Below are 12,238 nucleotides of genomic sequence, written 5' to 3' on the forward strand. Positions count from 1 at the left end.
TTCATGTGTGTGTTAGCTGTGTATCTCGGCTGGTTTTCAGCAAGTGCTCAAACTGTGCTTCTCCTCTGGGGTATAACAGTGGAGGCATGCTCGAGGTTGTCATGGTGATACTACGATTGTCAGCCAGTTAGTTGGTGGCCGCTACTAATTTTGGTCTATGTGTTCCCTGAGATCTGTTCACCATGGTCAGCTAAGTTGTGGAGTAGCCATCCTTCCTTCTGGGGGTCATTCTTCTTATTATGGGTCCCTCAGGTCCTGTGTCATCACTGCTGTAGAAGGCATGTTAAGGCCCGCTTGGCAGGATTTTACAGGGTTGCCAAAGTTTACCACCATTTGCCTTCAAAGACAGCATGCAGGCATCCGATACATGCAGCATGTGGATACTCCAAGATGGAGGTACTATCTAACTACTAGCTGACACAGCGCAGCACAGAACACTCCACTCTGTGCTTGGTGAGTTAAACAGATCCAAGGTAAGATATGAGGTCACTAAACAGGATAATTAAAAGCAATTCAACTTATCTTTTCTGACATCCATCACTCTGGGTCACAGTGCAAAGTGCCTTTAAAGTGTTTTATCCTTGTCATCTAGCAGTTTTTTTCTCTTAGATCAAAACAGTTGGATCAAAACACTTTTTCTGTCGCATAACCTTAGATAAGGGACACACCACCGCAACCTAGAGTTTATTCACCGCAGGAAGGCATAGTTAGTATGGTTGGAGGACAATATAAGTTATACTAATTGACAAAATTGAATGAAAATAAATAAAATTCAGACTTGTTACTTTCTTTGTGTGAACACGTTAGGGTATAGTTACAGGTCAGTTACCTTCCTCCAGTCCTCAAGTGTGTTTATTGTCCTTCTTACAGCCTCGGCTGTGGAATTTAGATGCATTTACAGCAGCTGTTAGATTTAGTGTAAATGTAGGATTTGTTTTTCCCGCTCTTAAACTCCTTAATACGCCCATGAGAATGACCGAAGCTAATTATTTTTCATATGCTGAAGAATTAGTAGAATGGATCCTTGCGATACCATCGATTCTTGGCACAGATGCACGACAGGGAGGAGGTGCCACCACAGATGAATGGAATTTTTTAGAAGTTCTTAAGAAACAACTTATTAGAACGGAAATACATGGTGCCATGAACAGAACATCTGAGAGGACATGCAACACCCATGGGCCTTATAATTACAATAGAAGTGAAAGGACTGGAGCTATATAGCAAACAAATGTACTAGAGACTTGCTTGTATTGATTATTATTACTGCCATAACTGTCTTGGAGAGACTGCTGAGGAAGATTGTAGCAAACAAGATTCCCTACAGACACAAGCATTGGTAGCCAACTATAAGAACAGTCTGGAGGATCTGGATGTGTCCATACAAGATTTCAAGGATTTTAATCTCAACAAGAAGATAATTAAACTAAAAAAAAACATTAGCATATTTTCCAATGTAAAAGTGTACCCTTACACGACAAACACCTACTATGATGAACAGAATGTAACAGACGGGACTAATAATGGAAAGACTCAAAATGAACGATCAAACACAACACGTCCGAGACCCAATAACTGGAATTTTTTCTGTGCCAGTTCGGATGATAGTGTACCGAGTACCTCCATTACCACTATGCCAGGAACAAATCAGCAGATAGGAATGTTCATTTTCAAGACATGAACAACAGCAATGGCAATAGGAACCAGGGGCAATTTTTATACCAGGGTTGAGGCAAAGCAAAAGGCAAAATGCAATGACAAAACAAGGTGCAAGATCAATCACCCAGCATAACCTACAGCTGAAGACTATATCACAATAAGGATGCCCAATGAGGCACACGTGGGGTCAGACCTATTACAGAACAAGGACCTGTTATCCCCATTTCCCAATTTCCCTTGTTGTCAACCTGTCTGAACTGATCCTGAATCAAGACCAAAAAGCCTTCCTAGAAAAAGGAATGTCCTCTATACCCACTGCGACACACAACCCCTTCCAAACCAGTATAGAAATAGCAAAATGAGTGCGCAAGATTTGTTTGAAACAATTCTTCGAGGACAAAGTGGCAGCTCCTATGGACAGCGCTACCAACCGTAAGAGAAAATCCACCTTCTATCCACCACCCAGTGGGATAAGGATGGAATCCATAAACTTCAAGAAAGCCCTAATTAAGAAATTATATAAACTCAAAAGAGATCACACACCAGGGTTTACTAATTCCTCTACCAAAGACAAAATGGCACTCAAGACATTGTCTGCTAATGACAATATCACCATAAAACCAGCAGACAAGGGAGGAGCAATGGTAATAATGCTACAGAATACCGCACCATGGAGAAAGCTCTGCTGGCTGATCAAAGTAGTTACAGGAAACTGGGGAATGACCCCACAGAAACAAATAAGACAATTGATCACACCCATTGTAGACAAGGCACTCCTGGCACAGTAGATCAGCAATAAAGAACAAAAATGTCTACTCTCAGATACTCTGAAATGCCCTGTCTTCTATGCATTACCTAAAATACATAAGGGCATTAATCTATAGTCTCTAGTATTGGCTCCATTTTAGAGCCACTGTCACAGTTTGTTGACTACTTTCTTAAACCAGAGCTGGCCAAGATGACATGTTATCTAAAAGAAACCCCAGCAGTCCTATGCCTTACAAAAGATCTCACCTTTGATCCTATTCACCAAATTTTGGTGATCATGGACATAGAATCACTTTACACCAGGATTCTCCAGGTGGCCACCCTGAAAGTTATTGAAAAGATACTCAGAGAGAGACAACCACCCATAGAGATGGCAGTTACTTCCTAATGCAATTGGCAGAAATTGCCTTGACGCAGAACTTCTTTATCTATGAAAATCATTTCTTTGAACAAATATTGGGTACAGCGATGGGCGCCACATTTGCACCAAATCTTGCCAAACGTATATGTGGAAGATTTTGAGATTTCCAATACCAACAATTTGTTTGCTGACAAAATCAAGTTATGGTCAAGATATATCAAGCTGTTTTTGTTCTGTAATAATAAGATTGATTAACACATGGAGATTGTCAGTTACCTCCTCTCAGCCAATCACAATGTTCAGAGATCAAAGATTACTGGTATTGACTGAATTCTGAACATTCTGTCTTTAGAAGCAGACAGGGAAAAAATAACGAAATTTCCTGGCTAGATTTTTTCAACAAGACCCTTCCTCTCTGAGAGGACTTTTTTTGGTGCAAAATGCTGTTTAACACACACAAGCTTAAACATTGAAAAATGCTTTCAATGTCTTATACTGAACCTGTTCCCTTTTACATAACACCTAATTCCTGCTCCTATTACAGATCAACTAAGTTACAATGAAAAGATTTCACTTATGAAGGCATTTACTTTTATTTAATTACTACAAAATAAACCACATTTAATTTCATAACTCAGTTTTAAGTAAGTAACATTTTTCACTTCAACACCAAAACATGTATTTCTACTGTCACAATGTGCTAATAGCTTTATAGACGTTGGGAGTGCTCATTATTGCTTGGGATAACGACTCTTCCCAAACTTTAGGCCTGGGGCGCACCATCAGCCCATTATCCTGTGATAACGACCACTCCTTCACTCTATGAAGGGATATTGATAAATGAATGTACATAGAAACATCAAGCATTACTTAAAATACTATTTCTGTCACATGCTTTACAAAATAGAATGTCGATGGTGTATATTTCCACCACGTCTGCATAGGTGGTGATGATACAAGCTGAATCCTTTTGAGGATCTCTGCTTTCCCAGATATTTTATTCCTTGATTTCACGTTTAGATAATCTTATGGCACTATCATTAGGAAAGGACCAGGACATGAATGCCACATCTATAACATAGCGCTGCCGGAGTGAAATCTTTGGCTCTGTTGTTCACCACTCAATGGATATTGTCTTCACAATGTCTCATCCTGACAGTTTAACCACTGAACACACACATACTTTAGAAAACACCACACATCGGAACACATGAAAATGAGAACAAATATGTGTGCGCATTTGAAAGTTAGGCATGGAGAATCCCTTTGGGGATCGCACCCAGTTAAGCCAGTTAAAAAAGATATTTAAAGCAACATGCCATCTTTAGGTCGCTAGGGATGGGCTGAAACTCTGGAAGGGGCGTTTAGTTTCCTCATCCTCTGCTGTTAAGTGGCCTGTTGGATCCTGAGAGAGAAGGACGGATCTGTAACTTGAAAATAGATCCCCTGCTGGTCATCAGTTTTAGTAGAGTTGCATTTTAGTGTGTGTGCTGTCATCCATGCAAGCAGGCATGTTTTAATATCCGGGGTGTTTACATATGGATTGTTCTCAATTTTGTAGATTACTTGTTTGTCATCCTTGTAGTTGTAGCTGTTGACACCACATCCATTGATGACCTCTAGTAGGGGCATTGCATAGATGTTCAATAGAAGAAATGAGAGTGTGGATACACAGGGCACTCAACAGGCTAGTTAGCGAGTGAGGCTGGTATTTATAAGGGCCTATGAAAGTGTTTTCTGTTATTCCTGTAAATAAGGAGGTAGTCCTGAACACCGTCTGTTCATTTTAGGAGACACTCATGACGGATGCTTTCAATAGCAGATGAGATATCCATCAGGATGAGGGCACTTGCTGATTTGTCTTCAGCGTTCTTTTTAAGTTTGTTCCATATCAGACATAGAGTTGATTGTGTACCAGATTTGTCCATATATACATTTTTCCAGCTATTTCCTCATGGAAAGAGTTTTTGAGATTAGTGGGAGCTAGCTTGGTTATTCTGGTCTGCATTGATATTTTTGAGCAGAGGTCTAATATACGAAGGTTTGAGTGGATCTGGAAACCTCAGGTGCAGATGAAATCATTGACAAAAGATACAAACATAGGTATTAGGTCAGGATATTTCATGATTGATTTGTAATAGTTAGGAGGGCACAGATCTTCCAGTTATTTTGTGAGGATGCATGCCTTGGTAGTAGTGAATATCTCCTCTTCTGACAGAAGATGAAAAGAGCTTAGAAAATGTAAGTGGTGGTGGGGAGGGAGTAAGTCGTGTGTCATAAGTGATGGGCTGGAGTGAGCAATATTTTTCATCCAACATGTTTTTGAATGTCCAGGATCTTATTATTAAACTGTGCAGCAATCTGATCACAGACATCATGAGATGGAGACGGGGTTGCATTGCAATGTTTTGGATATTTTAACTCTTGGGTGATCTAAACAATGTCTATTTGGCTGTGTTCTGCTGATACAACGTGTTTGGAGTAGTGTGCTTTCTTTGATTTGATGATATGTTCCCTGTTTATGGGTAACTGTTGATGATAGGCACATGTGCAGGTTTTATCTTAATTTTTTCCTCCAGATTTTCATCTGTCTGTGATGTTTCTTTTTCATGTAGTTTAGTTTGGTGGCTACTTTCTTTTTTTCTTGAGTTTTTGAATGGTTTCTTATCCTAATACTGTCCAAGGTTATAATCATCCAGGTGTGAATGTTGTGAAGTTGTACACCATGAATGTCGTTGTTTCACGGGGGTAGAAGGAACACATTGTTTACCTTTAGATTTTCTGGCAGAATGCTGATTTGTGTTTCCTTCCCTGGTCTGTTCATTGTTGCATGATGTGGTGTGAATGTTATGCATAAAACACAAGTGGTCTCCCCAGTGAAGGTGTACTTGAGAGCAGAGAGTGATTATATGTTTGTTTGCAGAAAATGCTACCCAAAATATTACTGAGGGTGAGTGTGACCCTTAACACATTGCAGGTGCAGCGTGGCAAGATCTGCACTGGGTTGCTTTTTAGCTTGGCCGTCTTTATTCTTGTTCCAGTTGTTGAAATAGCAGAATACAGTCCGCAGTTGGTGATACACAGACAGGTTGGCAGTGGCATTAGCTAGTTTGTCTGCATTGTGTGGGCTGTAGGAAGGAGGGCTGTATATTAAAAGGAAGCTCGGTGATGTGGTTGAAAAGATGGAGCCGGTTAGAACTAGCGATTTGCAGTCCAGAATGATGTGGATGTAGGACACTGAGCCTGTAAAGGAGTTTCCTTTCCTATTGTTGTGATTTGCACATATGATCGCCTGAAGCTAAACTTGTAAATAATTGGCATATGGTCACGGAAAAGCTCTTTTTCAGTGATGAACTATAAAAACTCTCTGACACAATGGCCCTCATTACGACCCAGGCGTTGGACCATGGTGCTAGTAGCACCATGGTCCATGCCGGTAACTTACCGACTCCGCCATGGTGGAATGGGGAATTACCGCCCCATTCCGAGGTTGGCGGGGCGGTAATTCCCCATGCCGCCATGGCCCTTCCCCATTCCCATTTTTGCCCATTAGGGCTCAATGGGACTGGGGAAGGCGCTAATTACGGCGCCGTAATTAGCTCCTAGGTCCCTTTGCGGGTTGGTTTTTTAACACCTGCTAAAAGCAGGCGTTAAAGTGCCACCCGCAAAGGGACCTCGTAATCAGGTGTTAAGGGTTTAACAGTGCTGCCACCTTTTACGGCGCCGTTAACCCCTTAACGCCTGGGTTGTAATGAGGGCCAATGCATCGTAAGAAGCCAGAATTGAATTAAGGAGTACACCATTACATGTAGCAACTGTCAGAAATACCTCAAGACCCCCCGTTATCTCACAAGTAAGCGCACAAAGTTTCCACAACGCCAATACCATGGCAAAGCTTCAGCGTTCACGTTGCCCTGGCGTCTTTGCATGCACTCCACAAACAACGCTATCAAGCTTTAGGGGGGAGGAGTCACGCACTCGTACGGCCACCCATTAAAACACTTCCGGGTGACTGTGATCGCTGCTTCTGATTGTTTCAATCTTAGATATTGCTGGTTTACTCCATACTCTTGTCCTGTTTTGGTTCCTCTTGCCCCTTGCCCTTGCTCCTTGTTCTGCCCAGTCTTACCAATCTTTCTGCCTTAACGACCCGGAATGCTACCCTACCTGCCTTTGCCAGCTGATTTGGATACTTCACTGCCTACACGCTGCCGACTCGGAACGCTAACTTACATGCATCTGCCCGCTGATTTGGATACTTCCCCGCCTAAATGCTGCAGACTCAGAACGCTGACTTACTTGCATCTGCCCGCTGATTTGGATTCTTCACTGTTCACACGTTGCCGACTAGGAACGCTAACTCACCTGCATCTGTCTGTTGATTTGGACATTTCACTGCTCACACGCTGCCGAGTAGGAACACCACCTTACCTGATATTGCCTGCCGAATTGGTACTTCGTTGTTCTCACATCATAGGACTCGGACTTCGTTTCTACACTGCAACCCACAACTGATCATACGGCTGTCAAGCTTTCTGATACAGATTCTGGAGAGAGCCAGCATTGCCCAATAATGTGCACCCGGACTAGAGACTTCGACTTGGCGCTTTACTTTGTGAGGTGTCCTCATTTCGGCGGGACAGGTACGGACTAGAGACTGCCTTTTGTGCCGTTTAGGCGTCCTCGTGCCGTCGGGAATAGGGTAGATTGGGTATTGCTGGGCTCCTCCACTACGTCTCATCGGAGAGCTGTTGGTAAGTGTTAAAACCCATCCAGTTACTGTCCTTTTGATGCTTAGTTTTTCTCCTAGTCATATCTAGTCTATATCTTGATTGTATCTTGTGCTTACTTTCTGAAGTTGCATCTGTAATTCTGTGTCTGAGGCTCAACTCCTGAGCTCCATCCGGGAATTCCGCATCTGTCATCATCGGGTGTCCTGGAACCACCATTCGGCTCCTGCTTCTCGGCTGCTGCAGCGATCCTGTCTTTCAGCTCACTGCTATCTTTGTAGTTTTCCTTTTTGGAATACAAAGAGAGACGTTGGCAGGGAGAATTCTACGGCTACACGTCGAGAGTACTCTGATTCAAGATCGGCAAACCTGATAGAATCAGAAGCCTTACTATACCGAGAGATGGATGTCAATGACACAATGGTTAATCTTATGCAGCTCAGGGCAGAATTGCGAACCGATATGACGGCTGCGCATAATGCCACCCAAGCCAGGATTGATGAATTACAGGCACAGGCTTCGTCTGGTCCAGTCATACCTCCTCCACTACCCCCTCTGGGTCAGCCGCCCTGGCCCCCTCAGGCCCGGTTCATCCTTCATTGGTCATGGCCTCGCCTCACCCATTGGCGCCACCGGAAAGATTCCATGGGGACCCCAAAGTCTACCGCACCTTCTTGAATCAATGCCGTCTGCACTTTCTGTGTAGAGCTTCGGCCTTTCCCGATTCAGCCACCAAGGCGGCCTTTCTGTTATCCCATCTGGCGGGTAACGGTGCCACTTGGGCAAATCCCTTACTAGAAGCGGGTAGCCCTCTGCTTTTCAACTGCAACACCTTGCTGGAAGCAATGGGACATGTCTTTGACAGCCGCTACTGAACTCAAGCTACCGAATTGGAGTTATTTTGGATTAAACAAGGTGATTCATCATTGTTGTCATATATCGCTAAGTTCAATCAACTGATTGTGGAAACGGCTTGGCTAGAGGATAAGAAGTCCTCTCTGTTCTATAGAGGACTATCAGAAAATTTGAAGGATGTTCTATCCATGTTTCCGGTGGTGCCAACAGATTATCAGTAACTATTGGAATTGGTTCTCCAAATAGATGCCTGACGGGCAGAGAAGAAGGGTGAAAAGAAGGAATCAATGCCTGTCTTGGTCACCCCCCCTGCGGTCCCATCTAACGCACCCGAACCCATGCAAATCGGAGCCTTTAAGGGCCCATTAACGCCTAGCAAAAGGGAGAGAAGGCGTATACAGAACCTCTGCTTCTATTGTGGCTCCTCCGACCACCTCCTCAAAACCTGCCCTAAGAAACCCAAGAAATCGGGAAACGCCGTATGTGAGTCCAACATACTTAGAACCCCTCTGCGTTTCGCCAGTCACGCTTACAGCATTTTTTCAGCCAGTTTCTGGCAAGACTTGGGTTGGGGAACCTATTCTGGATTCCAGAGCTACTGGGAACTACATAGACCTCTCTTACGCTCGTGTGAAAGGGGTCGTATTCAATGCCAAGAGTACTCCGGAAATGGTTAGTGCCGTGGATGGTTCATCACTTTTGTCGGGATTGGTTACGGAACAAACCGAAACGCTTTTCATGAAGACAGGCATGGGTCATACTGAAGCCATTGTCTCCGATGTTATTGCTGCACCCCAGCTTAAGCTCATTCTTGGTTTACCATGGCTTAAGAAACATAATCCAAGTGTCGATTGGGTAAAGGGTACTGTATTGTTCCCCTCTGCGTACTGCACTAAACACTGCTGCTCCAACCATCCGCTGAGGTGACTCCTTGTCAAGCCCTTCTTGGGGTCGCACCCATGGTGGGAGCAGTGGTTACTATGACATTGCCCTCAGTCTACGCCTCATACCAAGATGTTTTCAATGCCAAGAGTGCCAAGACCTTGCCACCGCATCTCCCATATGATTGCCCGATCAACCTAATTCCGGGTGCTAAGATACCTAATTGGCGGGTGTATTCTTTAACGACGAATGAAGATGCCATCTTGAAGGAGTATATTGATAAGGCTCTTCAGATGGGGTTCATCCGCCCCTCTCAGTCCCCGGCGGCTTCGCCCATGTTCTTTGTTCCTAAAAAGGATGGGGACCTTCGTCCCTGTATTGACTATCAGGAATGGAACGCAGTCACGATACGGAACCAATATCCCATACCTTTGATCTCGGTCCTCTTGGATCAGCTTGGCTCGACAAAGGTCTTCACAAAATTGGATCTAAGGGGTGCCTATAATCTCATCAGGATGCGCTCAGGGGATCAGTGGAAAATGGCCTTCAAGACGAAATATGGTCTCTATGAATATTGTGTCATGCCGTTCCGCCTTTGTAACACCCCTGCCACCTTTCAGCATTTTATCAATGATGTGTTTCAGGATGTTTTGGATACATATGTGGTGGTCTACCTAGACGATATACTCATATATTCCCCATCCTATAAAACCCATGTTGATCACGTCTCCTCTGTCCTTAGAGAGAACCATTTCTACGCCAAATTAGAGAAATGCGTATTCCATGTGACATCTGTTGAATTCCTGGGGTACAACATTACTACAAAGGAATACAAATGAACGATGCTAAGGTTAAGGCAGTCCTAGAGTGGCCAACCCCCTCAAACCTGAAACAGGTACAATCCTTTTTGGGGTTCACAAATTATTACAGACGCTTCATCCAGGCCTTTTCTAGTATCGTGGCACCTCTTACTTCTCTCACCAGTTCTAAGACTCGTTTTACTTGGAATCCAACGGCCCAGGAAGCCTTTGAATGCCTTAAATCCTCATTCACTACTGCCCCTGTCTTGATGCACCCGAACCCTGACCTCCCGTTTGTGGTTGAGGCGGACGCCTCTGATGTGGCTGTTGGTGCTATATTGTCACAGGAGTGCAAGGAAAGCGGGAACTACATCCCGTAGCTTTCCATTCCAGAAAACTCACAGCTTGTTTAACCAACTATACCATTACGGAAAAAGAGCTTCTAGCCATCCGGGATGCATTCCTAGTAAGGCGACATCACCTATTAGGAACCGCAATTCCGGTCCGCGTTTACACCGATCATCAGACTTATTGGCCTTGCAATCGGTGAAATGCACCACTGCCAGACATGCTCACTGGCACAAGTTTTTTTTCCATGTTCCATTTCCAGGTTTCTTACCGATCGGGTTCTCGGCGCTCCAAAGCCGATGCTCTTTCCAGGATGCAGAGTGCTTCTCCACCTCCTCTGAATGATCATGCCATCCTTCTTCCTTCACAGGTGGACTGTGCATGCGGAATACAAAGCCCTCTACGCTCTGCCCTTATCAAGTGGATGAAGGCAACACCACCACGATTCAGGACCTGGGCCTTACCTTACCACAGGGCATCCTGTACTGCAAAGGTTTGGTGTATCTACCCGAATCGGAAACACGCTCCGCAGCCATGCACTGGTGTCATGACACCAAGTTCACCACTCATCCTGGTGGTAGAAAAACATTAGAACTCTTACGACATTGGTCATGGTGGCCACGAATGTCCAGAGACATTTTGGAATTTGTAGCTTCTTGTGCCGTCTGTGCTCAGAGTAAAGTTCCTTCGGCCGAACCCGTTGTTTTTTTGCAACCCCTACCTCTACCCAGTGAACCATGGTCAATGATATCTATGGATTTCATAGTTGTTTTACCCTGCATCCATGGACATGACACTATATGGGTGGTAGTGGACTACCTTTCTAAGTTAGCTCTTTCTGTACCTTGCAAAGGACTCCTGACAGCTCCAGCTCTAGCTAAACTCTTTTTACAACATGTATTCAGGCGTTATGGTTTACCTCACATTATCATCTCTGATCGTGGATCACAATTCACTTCCCATTTTTGGCGTGCTCTGACCACCTCTTTGGGTATACAACATCGTTTCTCCAATGCTTATCACCCCAAGACGGATGGTCAAACGGAGAGGTTAAATGCCACACTGGAACAATATCTGTGATGTCTGACGATACAGTATCAGGAGTCCTGGTTATCTCTCCTGGACATGGCTGAGTTTGCCTATAACAATTCAGTCCACACTTCAACCGGAACTACGCCATTCTATGCTATGTACGGGAGACACCCACGCATGCTCCCGTTGCAACCACTGTCTTCACTGCTTAACCCAGCTGTTACTGCGTGTGTAAGGGATCTGACCAAGATTCGAGACGGGGAGTCTGCGCAACTCCGAAAGGCCAAGTTGCAGCATAAAACCTATGCCGACCTTCATAGGTCCCCGGCACCCACGTACCATGTAGGATCCAAGGTTTGGTTGGCCACCCGGAATCTACACATACCAGGCCGCAGGTTCCTTTTACCACGATTTGTTGGACCTTACCGGGTGACTGCTGTCATTAATCCTGTCACTGTTCGACTGGAGTTGCCTGCGGATTGGCGCATTCATCAGGTTTTTCTTGTGTCCCTACTGAAGCCGTGCCTGCCTACCACCAGATTGGCTTGTCGTCCCTTGCCTATCAACGTGCAGGGTTCGGAGGAGTATGAGGTATCACGCATTGTGGACACTAAGGTTCGTTGGAACCCGTTTATATCTGGTGGACTGGAAAGGGTACGGCCCGGAGGATTGGACCTGGGAGCCAGCTGGGAATGTCCATGCTCCCTTACTTTTGGCGGCCTTTTGGGCGGAGAGGCAGAGGCCTCCTTTGTGGTGGGGAACTGTCAGGAATACCTCGAGGAAGACTCCCCGTTATCTCACAC

The sequence above is a fragment of the Ambystoma mexicanum genome, chromosome 7p (genome assembly GCF_040938575.1).
Source record: "Ambystoma mexicanum isolate Mex_15411 chromosome 7p, UKY_AmexF1_1, whole genome shotgun sequence".
Taxonomy (NCBI): Eukaryota; Metazoa; Chordata; class Amphibia; order Caudata; family Ambystomatidae; genus Ambystoma; species Ambystoma mexicanum.